Source organism: Eutrigla gurnardus (assembly GCF_963514095.1).
Source record: "Eutrigla gurnardus genome assembly, chromosome: 10".
Lineage (NCBI taxonomy): Eukaryota > Metazoa > Chordata > Actinopteri > Perciformes > Triglidae > Eutrigla > Eutrigla gurnardus.
The window spans coordinates 19653876-19675201 of NC_139924.1; positions in this window are offsets into that span (position 1 = coordinate 19653876).

Consider the following 21326-nt stretch of genomic DNA (forward strand, 5'->3'; position numbering starts at 1 on the left):
GTGCAAAATTGGAGGCAACATGTAAAAAAGAGGAAGGAATAAAAACAAAAAACAAAACTGAACTGACTTTGTTTTTAAGGGAGCATGACTATTAAGCAGCACATACACACACATACATGGTTCCATGGGTAATGTATGTGTGTGTATGTGCTGTGCATATACAATATAAATTACATCACTGCAACAAAGTGGTTTTATATTTCATATTGACAGTAGCTCTGTAGCAGCTCTGTCTCCACAGTGAACTGAGCTCTGTGCTCTGCTGCTGCTCTGTCTCTGTCCATGGTGCTGACTGATCAACTCACTGGACTCCAGTCTGACGGTGGAGTTTAAAGAGTAACATAAACCCCCCTAAGCATCTTGCCTTTGCCGACTTCCAGCTGTTTACCATCCCATCATGCTGCAGTGATGGACCGTGGACTGTAGGACCTGGTGACATCACAGTTGGGTGTGGCTACAGGTTCAGTAGAGCACACTTCTGACCACAGCCGACCACACCTACTAGTGATGCTGGGTGTGGTCAGAGGTGAAGAAGCACTTTAGCCCAATCCCAATGTCCACATCCATGGACATTATATTGGAACATGCATGCTGTGTAGTAGCTCACGGTATTCCTCACAAATCATAGTCATGTGACATCCAACACAGGGTGACCAGGGGAAGCCCAGAGCCACACAAAGGTAAACTAAGAGAACCGTTTTTAGTCATGGTGATCTCATATTCTTTCTTTGAGACATGAGATTATTTTGAGGTTGCTGGAGCACATACTGTTGGCTGGAAATGAACAAGATTTTTGTATTTTGCAAAGATATAAGGGGCACAAGCTAATCTTAAATACGTCTTTACATATAATTACTCATTACAGGTTGTAATGTGGGTTTTTTATGTTTATGTGTATATAATTCTCACAGCGGAATATGAGATGATCCGTGATTAGGATTCTTCTCTATTTCATTATGAAATCACCCATTTCATTCACCTCACTGATCACTGTTGCAGTTTTTCTTTTCCCAGAGAATCAACAGACTTGCTTCTCTCACAGCAAACTATAATTATCATCAAGTTGTTTTGATGGCATTCAAAATAGCATTTGACTTGTTTCTGTTGCTGCTGGCACGTTATAATGAAAACAGCATTCATCTCCTCTGAGTCTAAAATACAAGTGAGCATTGTGGCAGAAACAGGTGGGACATGTAAATAAACCCACTAAACACAGTCCAACTGTGTCACAGGGTGACGTGGGTGGAAAATTAACACAGGAAAAAAACAAACTGGGAACAATAAGAAAAATGTAGTAGAAAATGTAGTGCCAGGCTGGATTAGCATTATATTATCAGTCTATCTTCTGAGTTACAACGGCTATTTACTGACCGGGGCTGCTGCTGTGTTTGGATGTGGAAACACAGCCTTAAGTTATACGATTCAACACTGTTTTACAAGCCATTATCTTCTTCATGAAACCGTCATTTGGGTGTATAATTCAATTAATGTACAGATTACACTGAACAACTATACCCCTCACAATCCGAACCGTGGGGGTTCTATATATATATATATATATATATATATATATATATATATATATATATATATATACACACACACACACACACACACACACACACACACACACACAACAAGGAATTTAACTTGGTGATTGGTGCATTGCAATAAACAGCACAATTATTTAACCTTTGTGTCGTGTTCGTTTCTCCCCCCTTACTTTAGTGTTCCCGGTCAAATTTGACCGGCCTGTTTTAACTGCTCTTACATTAACACAAAAAACACTGATCATCACCAAATTTGATTTTACTCCCCTTTAAGCTGTTAACAATGTCTCAGACTATTGGTTTACATGAATAACTGCAGTGAATATTGAAATTGTACACTTTATTCCAAAATTTGCGTGTATTGTAAAAAAAACAGAACATCTAAAAAGAAAAAAAGAACATCAGCATGAACACATCATCCATGTGTGTGTGTGTGTGTGTGTGTGTGTGTGTGTGTGTGTGTGTGTGTGTGTGTGTCTCTTCACACACAGGATTGGCATTTTGCAATCAGGTCAGAATGCACCTTGCAAACGTAGGCAAGGTCGGAAAGGTTGTGAAGTTCTGTCATCAAATCAGATAACTTGTGAGTGGACATGAAACTGTTGCAGGGACATAGTTGATGAGAATATAGGCCTCCCTGACTCCGCATCCCACAGACTTTTTGTAGCCTCATTGTTGGACTGATATACTCCTGCTAAAATCAACAGACCCATGTAGGCTTGGAGGTCTACCTGGTTCAATGCTTTCCATGTGTCTGCAAACACACGCCTCCCCTCCAGGTTTGTCATCTCCAGTATAATTTCCATAATGGACTCTGGTAAAAAGAGTTGGAAGATGGACTCGATGTCATCCACATGAGATGTTGCGTTCCGTGTTGGCCCTGGCGTCATCCTAACAATATCCTAAACTCTTGCTCTGCCTCCTCTGTCCTTGGTGGATGAATACCAGAGCAAGTCATCCCTGGACTGGAATGTCATCTCAGGTGCCTCTTCCCCAGGTGCCTCTTCCCCAGGCGCCTCTTCCTCAGGTGCCTCTTCCTCAGGTGCCTCTTCCTCACCATCTGTTGACTGGTCGGTCTCACAATGGTCTGGATCAAAATCAGGATCGATGTTGTCTTCTATTTCTGAGACATCCTCCTCTATTTCCGGTTCAACTTCAATCCCTTCTTCATCAGTTTGAAAAAAAAGGTCAAGAGCCTCTCTGGCAAAAAATGGTCTTATCAGGCGCCTACTCATTGTGTTCAGAGTAAAATGACAGCAGTACACAAATAAAGCTTTATATAGGTGGTCTGTGTGAAGATATGATACATTTTGTATCAAAAAGTGTGGTTCACGTAGGGGAGAGGCACATAAGCACAGGAAAGAGGTGAGAAGAGGAGACACCTAATTATTCAGTCTGAAAGGGGTTCACGTGGGGTGTAGTGTGTGTGTGTGTGTGTGTGTGTGTATGTGTGTGTGTGTGTGTGTGTGTGTGTGTGTGTGTGTCTCTGTTTGTGTGTGTGTCTGTGTCTGTGTGTGTGTGTCTCTGTTTGTGTGTGTGTGTGTGTCTGTGTCTGTGTGTGTGTGTGTGTAGTGGCGGTGGTGGATTTGTGGTTGTATACTATCTGATGGATGAACAAAAACTAGGGTCACCCATTCATTTCCTATGGCGGTCATTTTTGACCGGGAACACCACAGGTGTTACAAAGTTGATTTAACCACTCAAAATTCAACGAAAGTGGTGATCATCAATTGTATATGTTCAAATGCCTGGTGTGGAGGATATCATAAGGCCTTGAGACAATAAAATGTAAAACACAATATTTATGATTGATGAAAGTAGGAAATCGGTCAGATTTGACCCGAACACGACAGAAAGGTTAAAACATAACAAACAAAAATACACAATATACAATAAAAAGTATGTTGTTTAAGTGTCTGTAAATGGAAATTTGATAAGAGCATGTCTGGTGTTACTGTTACCTCTGGATTACTTTGATGTGATCTGGTGAGGTTTGGAGATGTGATGTCTGCTTTAACATTTACATGCAAGGACATTTCTGAATATGATTTTTCGTAAAACAAATGTAATGTTGTCATATTGGTGATAAACATGTCATCATCAGTCAACAGATATTGGAACATGGATGAAGCAGCTCCTGGACTAGAAGGACTATATATTGGGAGGAAACTTTCCATGTTTAAATACACGCGACTACTGACTTAATTCACACCAAAAAAAAAACTATGATTCAAATCATAAAGGCTACTTGTTGACTGGCTTATCCCTCTCTGAGGACGAGAGTGCCGCCAGGGGGCGCTACCGTCCGTGTGAGAGCAGCAGCAGCAGCAGCAGTGACAGCGTCTCCGGCTCTTGAGTTCCTCAGCACCGTTCAGACTGGGATTTCTTCCTCCGCTCGGCTTCATTCGCAGCGCTTTCTCTTCTGGAAATTAACCGCTGCAGACGGAGCTTCGTCGGGAAGAAGCGCGGAGCTTTTGCGCCTCATTCAAGGACACCATGCTTTACTTCTGGATACACACCGTGTGGATCCCCGCCGTCGCTCTCCTCTTTGGATTTCAAGGCAAGGGATCGTTTAATTCTTTCTTTTTTTTTAGTTCATGTCCGGACGTTTCCCGCTGGGAAACCCCGGAGTTGAGATGGAAATGTTTGTTGCGCGTCTGTCCGTCTGCTGCTGACTCGAGTTGTGAAGCGACGTGAAGTGACTTCCCTTCCTGAAAACAGCTGACGTGACGGACGCACTCGTGGTGAAGCCTGTGACTCTGTGCTGTTGACTGGTCCAGTAGTGGATCCAGTTAGTGGTGAGTGGAGCTCAGCTGATCTGAGAGCAGTCTTCATGTACAGTAGCAGTAGCAGTGTGGGAGCCAGAGAAGAGAGCAGCAGCCTCAGAGGCTGATGGTCCAGCTGACAGCTTCACTAGAGAGTCTCCTCTCTCCTTGAAAGCTGAGAACATTTTTATCTCAATCTTGAAAACCAACTTGAAATACCTAAATATTTTCACACGCGTCTCTTTTCATTTTGACCTGTGATGTCTGCATTGTAGATTAGATCAGTCAGTCTTGACCTATTGGATTCTGTTGGCTCTGCTCTTAAGCTGGCAAGGAGCCTGTTAGAGTGTGTGTGTGTGTGTGTGAGAGAGAGAGTGTGTGTGTGTGTGTGTGTGAGAGAGAGATACATGTGGAATGAAGGGGGAAGGGGAAAAAATGATAGAGACGATAGTAATAGGATGAGGAGGATGGAGGACAGGACAAATATAGTTTCCATATCATCTCTTACGTCTACTTCTGTAATTAAATGTCAGCAGTAAGTAATGATGCTCTCCAGACTGAAAGCAGAGCAGCAAAGCGGTGAACTGTGAATGTTTGGTAATGGAATGATGTAACACCGATTAATCAGCTGCTCAGTTTGACTTTGACATTCTAACCTGTTGACTTGAATGGTGGCTTTTATTTATTTATTTTTTCTCCCTAAAAAAAAAAGACTAACTGAGGAGTTGCAGTCAGTCACGGTTCATTTCAAAGGTGATACTTAAAAAATACCAACATAGAGAAACTTTTTAAGCCAGGCTCCTGCAGCACAATCAATTTATTTGCTCCATCCGGTGCTCAGTAGAACTAAATATATCGATTACATGACACGGTATCCTTCAATACTCCAGTCAAAAGAGAATATTTATGTTGAGATAATGGGCCCTAGTTTCGTAGACCAGGCGCAGTCAGCTTTCAGCGCACCTGCGCCGCGCCGACGGGGTGTGTCCGCCTGGACTTTGCAAGTTTCGTGCACCGCGCAGGCCGGCGCAGGCTCGCGCAGGCACACCTCCCGACTCGCCCACCGGCGCAAGTGGGAAAGAGGGAGGAGAAGAAGGCGTGAGTGGGAGACGAGGAGGAGACGAGGCGTGGACTGGGATTAATACAGCCGATTCAGATCTTCACCAATCAAATGAGCTCCTCTCCTCTCCTTTAATGCGTTAGGGGAGGTTCAGTGCAAGTTCCGTCACTTGACAACCCGATGACAGAAGCAGCGCCGCCGCTGTGCGCGCGTATCATAATAATAACAATGCCGATATTATAAAAAACAGGAGAGAGAGAGGGATATGTTTTGGTCCGAGAGGCTGAGTTTCCGTTACGCGTGCCATCCGCCTTTGATCTGACGTCAGATGTGATGGGACAATCTATATAGATATAAATTCACGTGTTGATTCAGTTAGTTGCATTAAATAGTGTTTGTTGTGATTATTTATTGCATGTAAATGTGCCTGGAACTGTGGAAACCTGCCTGTGAGGTCTCGGTGACGTGTGCGCACTGCGCGCCGGTCCGCCAAACTTCCGATCCGCCAGCTGTGATTCGCATTGAATGAATGGACTTTATTTACGCCTTACGCCTTGCGCCGAAAGTAGACCAGGTTGGAGCTGGCGAGCTTTCAGCGCAGTCTCGGCGAGGCTTTTTGCCACGAAACTTCCGCTACGCCAAGCTGAATCTGTGACGCCTCCCCCTGCTGCGCCGCCACACCCATCTTGGCGCAGGCGATCCACCAAACTGCCAAACTGACGGTGCGCGGGTCGAAACTTGCACTGCGCCGGCTGCGCCACCCTGCGCCGGTCTACGAAACTAGGGCCCAATGTGTAAGTGCTGCCTCAGAGACAACAGGACCAGAACAGAACTGAATCCCTGGTGCTGACTGAACTCACTCGACTTCTGTTTGTGTATTTTATTTCAACCAATACAGAAAACTGACCTTAAATGCACATCAGCAGGAAGAAAGGAAACATAATATATATCCATATTCCCATCACTGCCTCTCACACTAAATCCTTTCTCAGTGAGCTTTTAAAGTCGTTTCACTCCCCTTTAACTTTCCTCTCATTAGTTAAATTATACAGTAAACCTCCCTCTCCACCCCCCACTCCTCAGATATTACTTTCTTCACTTTACTTTCATCCTCCCTCACCTCTTATGGCTCTTCTGATTACTGCCAAAGCTGCAAGCACATCACTGACGGTGAGACAGTGTTGCTTTTCTTCACAATATATTGTTTTTCTTCCATTCCATAGTCATGGTGTGAAGGCCTTATCAAAATATTAAGTTGGCTGTGTCAAAAAAGAGAGAACGTGGGTGAGAAATATGTCACTGAGTGAGTTCGAGGAGAGAGAACAATCCAAAAACGATTCTGCTGCTTTGTGGAATAGCTCGCAGGTGCAGTTCTTCATTTACAAATAAAGCATATTTTTGGGAAATATTTGTAATTATTGGTAAGGCTACTTTCAATCTCAACTACAATATAAACGTAAAAAACAATCATTGAAACAGTCGTCACATTTATTTTTTCAAATCAGGTATTTTAATCCGTAACAATTCCTCAAAAAGCTGTAAAATCCTGGAGGGACTGCTCTACAAAGTACTCTTCTGTAAATGTTGTGAATAAATTACACAACTATGAATACAAATGTAATAAGCTCGTCTTCTACTCTAATATTAAACTGGGTATATTTAAAATAAAGCACCTTTTGATGCTTTGTTGGAATCCATGCATATTCGTAGGTTGTTTCTCGAAGTGATAGCATGGATTTGCTCAATGAGGAGTGAGATATTCAGTCACGCCTGCTGTCCTCATCTTCCTCCCCTGGCTAATTATTAACCCCCGGTTCTTTTGTTGGAAGCCCAAGGATAAACCGGAGAACTCTTCAGTTCACGGATATCATATTTATTCAGGTCACAGGTAAAGTACGGCAGCGCTGGGCTTGGAATGGCGAATTCCCGCAGGATCTCAGTCAGAGCGAGGTTTCCGGGTGCTGGTCACATTCCACTTCTTGGGCTGGGTCTGCCCCGTACAGAGGTTGGACTTTCACGGTACCGAGTCTCACTAGTCGGTTATTTCTGACGTGAACTTACAGAAATGTAATATGAAACGTGTATGGGTTGTATCTATTCTAGCAAACCTAACTAACAGATCAAGAGGGCCTTGAAGATTTAACGGGTTTATCAAGTTAAATATCACACTGTTCTAATGAGCACAACCAGTGAAATATGAGTTCATTTAAAAAGTACAAATCTAAAGTGACCAAAGTAAAAGCCAATTCTAACACCAGCTTTAAACATTTGCTGTAAAAGTTGTGCTTCAGTGATTCTTACATCTGCTGGTCGTTGAGGTTTATTTGGCTGGGAAGCTCTAGCGTTCTAGATGTGATGTGTTTTCTTTGGCAGCGGAGGACTTCATGTTGATTCAGGGCAGAAAACTGCATCCTTCATCGTGTTGCTCCGCTTCCTCTTTCTCTGCTGGAGGTTTTTAGATAACCTCTTTGTGACTGATGAGGTTCAGCCTTGCCTGGTGTTTTCTCCTTTTTTTTACTGGCATAGACAGATTCCCATCACTGAATGAGGAAGGTGAGATCCCCCCCAAACAGTGACCAGTCCTACGAGTTAACAGCATGTCACCAATCGCATGCATGGACGGGTCTGCTCGCTAGAGTATTTTAAAACTGAAGAGCAAACTTTTATTTAATAGAAATTCAAATGTGAAAACGTTAAATGCATAATCCAGGCTAAAAGCAAGTCGCTGCTGCCAAATGCAGGACGGACAGCTGGCAAAACCTCATCACCATGTGTGAATGTGTAAATGAACAGGTTTGTCATATCACTGCCAAAAGGTGTTTGTGCATCCCATTGGATTAATGCAGACAGTCCACAGGACTGTAAGGCACCAGTGCCAGACGTGACACGCTGCAACATACGGCTGAAGAATCCGACACACATAAATTAATCTGAAGCAATAGCAACATCCCAATCACATTAATATTTAATGAGACGGCAGAGAGTTTAATACAGTCACATATTCTCCACAGAGCAGTTGTATTTCAGGCTCTGCAGATTCACAGTTCTGTCACTTAATAACAGGATATTTTTGCTCCATTGATTTTTTTTAGCTCTGTACTTCTGCTGTCAGACACGGCTGGGCTTCTAATATTCTTATTATTAATCACATTGAATCACTTCTGGTACATTCACACTCTGCATGCTGTCTTCAAATCCAATAACTGTCTCTATCACAGCGTTACTTAATTAATGAGACTTGGTGCTGCTGCAGCCATGTGAACTGTTTTCAAATTGCATGTCAGATGTTTTACATTTTACTTTATTCTAATACTTGAAATCTTTCCAGAAGAAAAAAAAAAAAAACTTGTTGGAGATGTTTCTTTGATCCCTTTTGTCTGTGCAGCATCGCTCACATCAGACTGTTTTTGAAGAGGAGGTAAAGAGATGCTCTCGAGAATCATCAGTTTTCAAACATTAAATCAATCAAATCAATCAAACGAATTGTTCCATGTACCTGCAGTAGAGAGTTCATGCATAATGTAGCTTCATCAGTCAAACACAGAGGTAACATGTTGTTGCTATAAATGGTCTCATCTCTGACACATTTCTCACACTGCTATATTTATTCTCTTCAAACAAGGTGAAAATTAATACATAACAGATAACTGAACAACACATCGGTCTGTCTGCTGAAAAACCAACACTGGCATTGATTCTAAATTGTTTCGAATAATAATTTATAATAATTTATAATCATCAATGTTTAAATGAAAGTTTTAACCTCACACAAGGGCAAAAAGGTAGTCGGGGTCAAACTCTGGAGATTATGGTGAGTTTGATCTCTGAACCAAAGCACTGCACTGATTACTGATTGTTCATCACACTTTGTCTAATGTGTTATGGGAATCATCAGTGTGATATTAGAGCAAAGACAATGGCGGTCAAAGCAGCTATTTGCCATCATGATGTATCGCCGCTAACTGCAGTGATGTTGTTGTTTCACAGTTATGGATTTACTGGGTCACATAATGAACAGAGCAACTTAGTTTGTCCACAAGCTGACTTTCATTTATCCATTTCTGGAGCCTCCCTGCTGTCAGTCCTCTCACACACACACACACACACACACACACACCTTCCTCCATGAGGGGATTCAGCTCTCTGATACCAGTGGATGACTGACAGTTAGGAGATATACTGTAATGATAACATTAGCAGTCAGTCCACAGCCTGATAGTCACATGTTAACTTTTGCAGCCTTTTTCTCCTCCATCCATCAATCACTGCTTGTCCTGTTCAGGGTCGTGGGGGCAGCTAAATTAGCATAATACATTTATATCACACACTTCATCACGGCTCCAACCAACTCTTCATCTTTAATGTGCCCCCAGTTATCAGTGTTATTAACATGGTCGACCACTCGTGGCTCAACATTATTCCCCATGGCAGCTTTTTCCACCCTCATGTTAGCAGTGAGAGTTGGAATTGCCAGGTTTTATTTTTATCTTTCAGGTGTTTCAGTGGTAAATAAAGAAATTCTATATCATAAAACTTAATATGATTTGCCCTACATTTGTGTTCAGTTGGAGCAGATTGTTGGGCGGGGGTTCAGTCCAGCTCGTCCACATCCATAGAGCAAATTAAACTTCAAGTCAACAGCTGGTGGAAGTATTAACAAAGCAAAGACTTCCACTGTCATTGACCACAGTTGTCTGGTTAATTCAGAGTTTTATTTGGCACTGACACATGACTTGTATTTCATTATTCACAGTGCATCCCCTGTCTGGATATGAGTCATAGGAAGTTATTGGATTCACAATATAACATGTGAATTGACTAAATAGGAAGAAGGGATAATGATGTAACTGATATTAATGTTTTGACAATATTATCATGTTGTTGAGAAAATCAACAGCTTGTTTTGGGGAAAAAAACCCCAAATAAACAGATTTTGTATTCAAACGTATCCTCCTTTAATTGGCTTTACAGTTGTGATTAAACCATTTTGTTTGTGATATTTTTTATTGCATCAGACAATTCTGTTGCCAGATGACTTTCATAGTTGTTGACTGTTTTAGATATTTTTGCAAACTTAAATATGAATGAAGATTTGTTTGGGAACATGGACTGATGTGAGAATACCATGATTTATTAATATGACCTTTTATTCTACAATGATATGAAAGTAGAACCCCGAAGCTTATTTAGAGGCAGCTCAGTTCTGTGTTTTCTCTCTGTTATCAGAGGGCTCAACAGAAATCCTAGATGAATAAATGTCAAATTCACAGTGAATGGATATTTTTGTTAGTTTGTTAGTTTCCCCATGAAGGTCACTGATCAATATCAGAGCACATTCAGCTTTACTTGTTTCTGCAAGGTCAACACGTGTGATATTGCTTTTTGTACTCTGATTCTTGACAGCTCAGATGGTCTGTGTTGACCCTTCGATTATCTGGAGAATAGCTGAGAGCGCCATCAGATCTCCCTTTATTTGTACGTCTCTGTATCTCATTCACAGAGAAGACACTCACTGACTCCTTACACAGACTCAGATGGCAACAAATCTGCAAGTGATTTCATGTTGTCCTTGCTTTGTGTGCATCAAAAACTTCTAATATTTGATTTATTTAAAAGGCTCACCCTGCCATAAGAATGCAAAAACAAAACAAAATGATCATCAGAAATGAACACAGTCATATAATTTGGAGATTGTTGGAGATAGAAATTGGTAACTTGATAGTTGGTAATTGGGATGACAATGAAAACTGGTGAACCGGTTAATACATATACAGATTACACAGGATATTGTACAAGAAAATATGCTCAATATCTTCTCAGCTTTCCACCTGCTACTGCAGCTTTACACCGTTTTAGTTTTATTTTACGTACAAGTGGAAGTGACTGCTCCCACACTGTACACTGTTTCAGCACATTACACTTCTTGAGTGTTGCGTAGATGTTGGCGAATAAGTATTTCCCACTACAATTCATATATACTTTCCACTAATACTGGGAGCAGCTGTTGTGTTGATGTCTGTACTAAAAAGAGAATCTGGAGTGAATAATGCATCTTATGCAACCCGGTTGGTGTGACATTTCCAGCTCTGCTCATAACTGAGACCCTTGGAGCAATCAGAGATTGATGAGCACATTAGCCGCATTTATTTTGACACTCCTCCCAGTAGCCCACTATGACATTTGAAGGCATTGCAAACCTGATTTACTTATTCATTTTCTTACAAGATGTTCACTTGGTAATAAAAACTGACGAGGAGGGGGAGACGTTAGGACAACATAATTCAGCATCATCAGGAGTCAGTCTGTACTCTGCCTGGTTAGAATTATTGCCGTGTTTGTCTTCAAATGTGTCTCTGATTATTTAAATCAACAACACAACATCATTGAATGCCCATACATTGAAGTTGCTGGGAAAGAAAATCTATTGTGCTTCCATTTATTAAACAATAATGTACAGACTCCACAGAGAGGCTATTCACTGAAACAGGACTTCACATGAATATTCATCACAACAACACAGACAGCATAATAGATGGAGACAAAACTATGACTCATATCTGAAAAATAATAAAGTGGAGAGGACAGCCAAGTAATCGAGTGTTGGAACCGCAAGCAAGATATGGGACTGTTTATGATTTTATCACGTATCAGCATTGAAACCACTCACAATAATCGATCGTGGTGAATTTCCATTAGCTGGATAATCCTAAATATAGATTAAGTAACGATAACTGAAAGCTGTTTAGTGCACTTTTATGATAGATAATTAAAAAAAATGAGAAAATAGATACAAAAAATAAATTTTAAAAATGTGTTGAGCCTGTATTTATGCAGGGGGACCATTAAATGAATGATCATCTTATTGAAGATTATTTTATTGTTCACTTAAAATAAGTTGTGGGTCTTATATGTGAAGGGCAGACTGGGATATCTGAGACAATGTTCTCTATGTGTCTGCATTCACATAAACACAGATGTACACCAAAATTGCACTGTACTGTACTTACTGAAATTATTGGTCCTCAGAGGATAATTATCTGACATTCACGACTAATGTTAACCGTTTTCCTATAATTGAGAACACTTCTGTTGTAATACCATCCCTGGGAAGCAGCTGTATCTTCACGTCTTTAGTATAGTAATGAAATATGGATACATCGTATGCCTCCTTTGTCTTTTGTATCCGCCTGCACAGCCGCACAGGCCCTGAAATACTCCATTATTAATATCAATATTGTAGAATCCCCCACTTGGTCTCATCTGTATGTGTCAGGTCTTTCTCCTCTCAGCCATGCAGGACTAAGCTGTTTCTCTCTGTTAAACTATTCAACTTCTGACATTTTGCTATTTTTCACTGTTATCACCATATATCCACCATCAACTTATAACGTATAATGAGAAAATGATTGATTATTGATGACTGCTGGGTAAAGTCAATGTGTACTAATATTAAAAACATATACATTTGATTTGATGTGTAGATTATCTAAAACTGCAAAGTTGCTTTTTAAAAAAAAAATAAATAAACCTGTCGGGCAGACAGATGGGTGGTTTGACTGAGAGTTTCTCAAAGCAGCTCACTTGTCAGTTTATACAAACCCTTGACACCCAAGCAGAGAATTATACAGGAGGTCGATACGTCGTGGTCTGTGGGTTGGTTCATTCCTTCAGCATTCTGCTGTTTTTTATGGTAGTTTGAAACCAGACATGTATTTTAAAACCACTCACTTTCCTCTGACCACAACAAAGCCGGCAGACAAGAGAGAAGGATTTCTTCTGAGCAAACATAACAACCTGACAGAGCAGCACTTCTCCAACTACATTTATTGGAGTCGATAGCAAAGAGATAAGTCTTCAGAAGCAGTTGCTGATCTCAACAGGACCTCCATTCAATAATAATCAACACTGATTCATGTTCATACAGAGGATAGATCTCAGATTCGGTCAGCTATCATAATACATACTGTGGCCCTCCTGGCTTCCCGTTTGACAAAAACATGAAAAAATGTTAAATACTGAACTGCTTTGGAATTAAATGGTTTGGTTTGATTTGTTATTATTTATTTATTGTATTTAATTACAATTCATTGTTATAATGTATTTGTTCTGCTCTTCCTTTTCAAACACCCTTTATATTACCTTTTTATATTGCCTTGAGTTCATTTTATATTTTTGAAATGCCTTTTTATGTAAAGCACTTTCAATTTCTCTATTGTTCAGTGGCGCTAAACCTAAAACCATGCCTTGCCTTTGCAAATCTACACATATGGAAAGCATACCCATCCAAGATTTAACTCATTTGAAGAAATTATCAAACCCATGATGCCTCGGAAGATCACACATGCATTAATATTTAAATACTGTAATAGCTATGAGACTGTATTCTGAGAGTGTATTCTAAAGCAATCGCTGCACACTATGAGACTGATTACAGTGGAAATCATGCGTTTTATACCGTTTAGCAGATAATTACATTAATTAAGTCTATGTCAACTACATTGGTTTGCAAATAAGCATTCATTGTAACACTTTCCCATGTTATAGTTTCATGAAGACCCCATTCTGGTTGACTGTTACAGTACTGTCGAACTGGTAGAAAATAAATAATGAGACCTGGCAAACTTGATGAAGGTCATATTTAGCACATGAAGCCATAGCACTAATATTACTGGTATGAATCAAGATGGCTTGTTGTCTGTCAGAGAAGAGAATTACCAAGTTTGCAGATGATGTCGTATAATTCCCTCGGCTAAGAGTTTTGATCTGATCTCATGTCAGTGTCAGTCATAACACAACATGTTTTCTGAACCACTGAGAGGATAAACAGTGTATGATTGACTCTCAGAGTAATACCAGCGCTGTCACAACATTCATCACCGAGCAGCACTGACCTGAGTTCAGTGAATTTCAGACTATAACTGAGCACTGCTGCGATGTGCATCTCCTGCCTCATGTGTCTCCTTTCTGTCTTGTCTGTCTTTTCTGTTTGCCTCAGCTATTTATATGTCCCTGATATTCTTGCAATTAAAAGAGAAGATATGGAGTGAAAAGAGAGAAGAGGAGGGTAGACCTGACCAGAGTGAGAAGGGGGAATCAGAGCTCCAGCAGCTGTGACGGATAAGCAGCGCCTATGGGAGCTTTCAACAGCACCCAGCCTCCATTCACTTTAATGTTTAATTGATTCCTAGGCTATAACAGCACATAGAGAACACAGTATTGGTTTGGAGCTCCAGGAGGCAAGATGCAAGATGAGAAACCGGTAACTAAAAGATCATGTTTTGTTGGATGTCTTGTTATCATACAGATGATGCAAAACCAATACAATACAATACAATATATATATTATATATTTGATTATTTTCAGGCAATATGAGAACTGTAGTTTGATGTTTGAGTTATTGAAAAGAAGATAAAGAGGAAGGCACTGGAGAGGAGAGAGGGGAGAAGAAGCGAGAGTTTACAACAGAAGATGAACAGCATCCTCTGAGGTGGAGAGAAGTCCGGCGGCTCATCTGTGTTAGTCAGCCATGACACTTCCCAATTTATCCCTCTATGCAGCCCACGTTACACACAAACACAAATATCCACACAAACACACACACACAAACCAAGAGAGCATCTCTTGTGTGTATTTCATCCCCAGCAGCGCTCATTAAGCACATGCAGCTCCCTCCAAAAGTCCAACCTGCTCCAGTGTTTCAGTCTGATGGTTTCTGTATAACACAAACGTACAACTCCAGTGTTGATGCCTTTGACAGCTAGACCATATCCAGTCATTGCACTTTAACGGCCAGATAAAATAGTTGCAACAGATCATGAAATAGTTCTTTAATTTACTTTAAACGTCCCACCATCTGTTGTCAAGCAGATGAAGAGATTCAACAACATTAGCCGTGAAGAAATGTTTTCTCCTGAACTCTGTCACTGCAGACTCCCACACAGATCAGAAGTCTGTCCGGAGGGTTCCAGTGGGATGTCAGAGAGTCAGCTGTGGTCGACTAATCTAATGAAAAGCCTCTCAACAATAGAGGCATTCAATAATCGGTCTTCACATCCCACTCCAATATAATGAGATGATTAACAAAGTAGCTTTAAACACAAGATATGGAGAGGTTGTTAACTCAAATGGAAGAGTCGAGAGAAATGTTGAGGGTCCTTGCAGAATGTGAGATGTGTTGCTGAGAGCTTTTATCTACACAATTATTATAAATGGGCAGGATTTCAACCACTCAGAGTAATTCTAAAATATCCATTTGACTCATAAAGAGTTAAACATGGTGATTATGAGTTCAGATGAAATGAAAAACAACTTTCAAAAATATCCAACAAGTCCTCAGTTTAAATTTTAATAAAAAAGAGATTAACTTCTTGTAAACTGATGTTTGACAACTGTTTCAGTAGACTAATGTTTCATATAAATATAAACTCTACATTTTTTTGGCGGCATCATTTCAAGAAATAACAATAGGCTGACATGTAAATCAGATGGAGGAAACCGTTTTGACACTCTCTGTTTAATACTTGACAAGGACATATTTTATGAACATGATTCATACAGGGACAACAAAAGAAAGTCATCGACATTTGATCTCCCTCCCGCTCTCTCCCCTTCAACTTTCTAAGCTAAAGGCTAAATAAATACTGTCTAATATTTCAATGTTTAACAACAATATTGGTTTTTGTTTATTGTTGCTGTTTAAATAGCTGACAGTCAGGGGATAGATGGTAGAGAATTTGCATCTAAATCTGACTATAAATAAACACAATAGGACATGTCGAAGAGTTAAAGCAGAAGCATAAACTGAGGTTTATGATTGTTCAGCACCTTTTTAGAGGCAGCAGATACAAAAAGAGAAGTCTTCATGTTTAAACATGTCCACTCTTCACTGCTGAAGCAACAGCATGTGAAGCCCTCAGGCTGGAAGCTTCCAATGAGTCAGGAACAATATGCTGCTGGACGACTCTCAGTGTGTGTGTTTGTATTTCACATTAAGCTGTTTCATCTCCTCCCACCTCTCATCCTTCCATTGTTAGTGTGAACTCCTACCTCCCACAATCCCTCTCTCCACCCCTGCTCTCCCTCTCTCCCCATTAGGGAGCCGGCAGCTCTGATCAGGTGATGCTCTGCTTGACTCATTTCCTGTGGGAATCGATGGCCACATTTAATCAAATGGCAGGAAGCTAATGACTTCAGTGAGGCTGGAGGCGGGGCTAGAGTGCACTGACACAGGTCAGCAGGTAACAAAAACAGCCTCAGGGAAATTGTTAATTTCAACAAAGCTCAGTGTCTTCCTTTTTAAACTGATAATGCACAGGGTTTGGTATCGTTAGTATTCCAAGACCATTTGTTTTTGTCTTTACTAAATATGCAACAGTCTGGTGCACTTCACTTTGACTCTATAATAAGCCTGGATGAATCCCAAACTATTAAAAATGCAGGCTGTGCAAGTATTCTGCCTTTGTTGTGCCTCTGAGTGCCGTCCTATTAATTAAATCCAGCTCATCCTTTCAGGTGCAACAATTGTAAATTTCATGGACACTCGTGTTGCCCCAAAATCTCTGTCAGTAAAGAGGAGAAGGTGCAACATTCAGCATACAAATGATCCCTCTGAGAAGCCAAACCTATTTACACAATTGAAACGTTAATCTGAACCCAATAGGAGGCCAACTAACTTCATAAACACATACAATCAGGTTTAGGCCTCAGCATGCTGGTAGAAAATGAACCCTGCAGTACTACAGTACAACCGTTCAGAAATAACGGTTGCACCGCAGACGGTGATGGTAATTAAACCTGTTGAATCTCTGAGTCTTGTATTTCAGCTTCAAACATCTTTAAAAGTTCCTCTTTCATAGCTTCCATGAAACAAAATCAGATACACCACAACCACAACAGATTCAGCACTCACACAAATAACTGCAGTTGACCCCCAATCCATTATACACTATATCACCAAAAGTATCCGCTCACCTGCCTTGACTCGAATATGAACCTAAGTGACATCCCATTCTTAATCCATAGGGTTTAATATGTCGGTCCACCCTTTACAGCTATATCAGCTTCAACTCTTCTAGGAAGCCTTTCCACAAGGTTTAGCAGTGTGTTTATGGGACTTTTTGACCATTCTTCCAGAAGTGTATTTGTGAGGTCACACACTGATGTTGGACGGGAAGGCCTGGCTCTCAGTCTCCACTCTAATTAATCCCAAATGTGTTCTATCAGGTTGAGGTCAGGACTCTGTGCAGGCCAGTCAAGTTCATCCACACCAAACTCTCTCATCCATGTCTTTATGGACCTTTCTTTGTGCACTGGTGCAGTCATGTTGGAACAGGATGGGGTCATCCCCAAACTGTTCCACAAAGTTGGGAGCGTGGAATTGTCCAACATCTCTTGGTACGCTGAAGCATTCAGAGTTTCTTTTACTGGAACTAAGGGGCCAAGCCCAGCTCCTGAAAAACACCCCCACACCATAATCCCCCCTCCACCAAACTTTACACGTGGCACAATGCAGTCAGACAAGTACCGTTGTCCTGGCAACCACCAAACCCAGACTGGATGAAATGGACCAAATGCCAGATGGAGAAGCGTGATTCGTCCCTCCAGAGAACGCGTCTCCACTGCTCTAGAGTCCAGTGGTGGCGTGCTTTACACCAATGCTTTGCATTGCACTTGCAAATGTATGGCTTGGATGCAGCTGCTCGGCCATGAAACCCATTCCATGAAGCTCTCTACACTGTTCTTGAGCTAATCTGAAGGCCACATGAAGTTTGGAGGTCTGTAACGATTGACTCTGCAGAAAGTTGGCGACCTCTGCCCAATATGTGCCTCAACATCCGCTGACCCCGCTCGTGGCCTAACACTTCTTGGCTGAGCTGCTGTCGTTCCCAATTGCTTCCATTGGAAGTGATTGGAACATCTGATTTCAATTATTTGGGTGGGTGAGTGAATACTTTTGGCAATATAGTGTATGTCTAACATTTAATGGGCTTTTAGGATTAGTTTTCATCAGTTCCTTAGATAAGAAAGGTGAAAAAGAGATAACATGCATTTGAGAAGCGGGCAACGAAGGAGAGGCTTTATGTCTTCATGATGATGATGTTTGAATATGATGGTACTGCAAATCCATGTCCCACAAGAAGCTATAATGTAGTGAGAAAATGGAAATAATTAGGGATGCACGATATTGATTTTTTGAAGCCGATACCGATATCGATAACTTTCTGCTCCTCGGGACCGATACCGATACCGATAACCGATAATATTGTTATTCGTTTTTGAATGTATATTCAGATCAAATTCAGGTCAAAAACACTAATGACTAAGCTTAGGTAGATTTAGCATAGCTTTGCCTTTTACCAAACACCTAACCAGATGTATCACAGTGACATGATAATTATTACTATGAACAAAAGAAAGCCAAGAACAGTTTTGACTCTTCAATAAAATGACAATATTTATTTTTTTCAAATAAATATGTAAGTGAGTCAGTCAGTCAATGACAACTTTCCCTGAGCAGCATGGGATATGCACACACAAGTGCTGCTACATTAAACTGTTGGTCCTGATCCACACAGAAATGTAAACTACGGTAATAGGCAGAAATATCAGCAAAGCAACAGCCACTACTGCGGATGTGATCCCCTCCATTCAAGCGCTGACGCGACTGCTAAAACAAACGTTACCAACAGACCACGGAGTGAAAACATCAAAGGAAACCCCGTTAAAAGCAGTGGAAACGCGTTTTGGTGACATCGAGGAAAAGCCACTGTATTATCTCTCAACTATATTGGACCCGAGGTACAAGGACCGCTACTTCACCCGTGCATCAAAACGCTAAACTACGGGCTCGCTGCTTCTTTAGCGGCGCCGGCGTCTTCATACGCTTTTAACACACCGTCGTAGCGATGGTGATGTGCGAGGTGACTTTTAAGGTTGGATGTATTAAAGCTCGATGCCTTTTTCCCTCCTCTTGGAACTTCTGCATTGCATTTGTTACAAATGGCAAACGATTCAGTTTCCTCAGAAACTTTGAAGTAGTCCCACAGTACAGACGCCATGCGTGTTTGTTTACTAGTCTTCCTCCTCCACTCGCTCGCAGCCTCTACGTCACAGCCAGGCATGAGAAGGGAGCGCTCGATTTGTGGATTAACTCCCTCCTCCGAAACCTGTGATACCACAGTAACCACATCACATGCTAAACGGGAGGCGCCTAGAAAAAAACTAACGTCCCTCATCCCAATCCACCCGCTGTTTTAACACAAACATCCTATCTTCGGATTATCGGAGGTATTAATAATTGTATCGGATTTATCGGGTTGACGTCATAATTCCTATTATCGGGCCGATAATTATCGGTCCGATAATTATCGTGCATCCCTAGAAATAATTATCATTTCCAAATATCACTTTTGTTACTTCTCTGAATCTGGAACAAAGATGAATGTTGTAATCACCAGCACCAGAGGAAAACTAAGTGGCTGGCAGTTTTCTGCATCTCACTTTCACTAAAAGCAGCTTCCAGCCTTTAAAGATTGTTTACTTTCATGAACGAGAGTGTTGGATTGTGCTGGAATTGACTCAAACATGATATTGTTTGAAATGTAAATGAGTGTATTGATGTGGACTGAGTTGACTGTTCAATGTTTTTGGCCGTGAGAGCTGAAATGAGATTTACATTAAACATCAAAGCAGCTCAGTTTGTTAGCAGAACTACTTTAGAGAGAGAACAGATGCTTTACTACCTTCTGTGAAGCTTTCTCACAATGAACTGAACATAACACAATCCACTGTCAGATGTTGCCCTCATTTAAATAATAATTTATCTGTGTCATTGTTATAACAACACAAACTGTGTCCATTTCAATGTGTCCAAACTTTCCCTCGATGATAGTACTCCTATTCAAATTGATTATATGTATGAATTGTGTTTCTTATGGAGCCTGTTTGGTGTACTATGGGACAAATTCTAACAGGTTTTTTAGATGACTTAAATGTTGCATCAGACTGACTTGACAGACTTGGTGGACATAATATATAGTGTTGGGATCACAGCCAAAATGTAGGAGGAAGGCAAGCGAAAAATAGTCTTAAAAAGTTAAGACTGAATTGCAAAAAGCAAGGAGACAGAGAGAAGGTTCAGAGAAGGATAAAGAGATGAAAAGCAACAGGAGGCTCTGTTGTGCACCCTAAACACAATAATGAACAAAAGTCATAAGTGCATCATAATGTTTCAGGTGCAGAATATGTTTTCAGTACACAATAAACAGTAATATGAACATTAACATTAGTCTCTCTCTCTCCCCCTCCTTCTCGCTCTCGGTCTCACCACAACCATCAGTGACGTACTCCCTCTATTTGCTGTGCCTGTTCTCCAAGGACGAGGGAGAAACGATGTGTGAATGATGTTTACGATGCTGGTGCTTAAAGCATTCTGACTTTTTAACATGAGCATCCTGTAAGTGGATAGAGTCAACATTTACACATTCAAATACAAACATGATGTGTGTTTCAATCCACTCTGCAGAGTCTGTGTTCTGGTGCCTTGTTTCAAGCATCAAATTGTCAATCGTATCTGCTTATATGACAGAGAACGTCAGTCGGACTGGCTGGGCTGGAATCTGAAATATGTCGAAGCATTTCTGCCCCATTAGAAAAAACTCCATCGGTGGTTTTAATCCGGAGGGAGACATTTGTAATCAGGTGATGTGGGAGTTAATGAGTCTTACAAGTCTGGGGAGACTCAACAGGAAAATCATCAGAGGGATTTTTGTTGCGTGTCTTTTAAATGTAGAAATCATCAATTAGCCAATTAATCCAGTCTTCTTGGTGACTTATTAAGTTCCGATGAATAAAGATGACGACCTTAGAGCCCCAGAGGGGTCTAAATAACAAGCTACTCTTAAAATTGTATTATCGCTAGTAAAAGTCATCATCGTGTTTAATGTCATCAA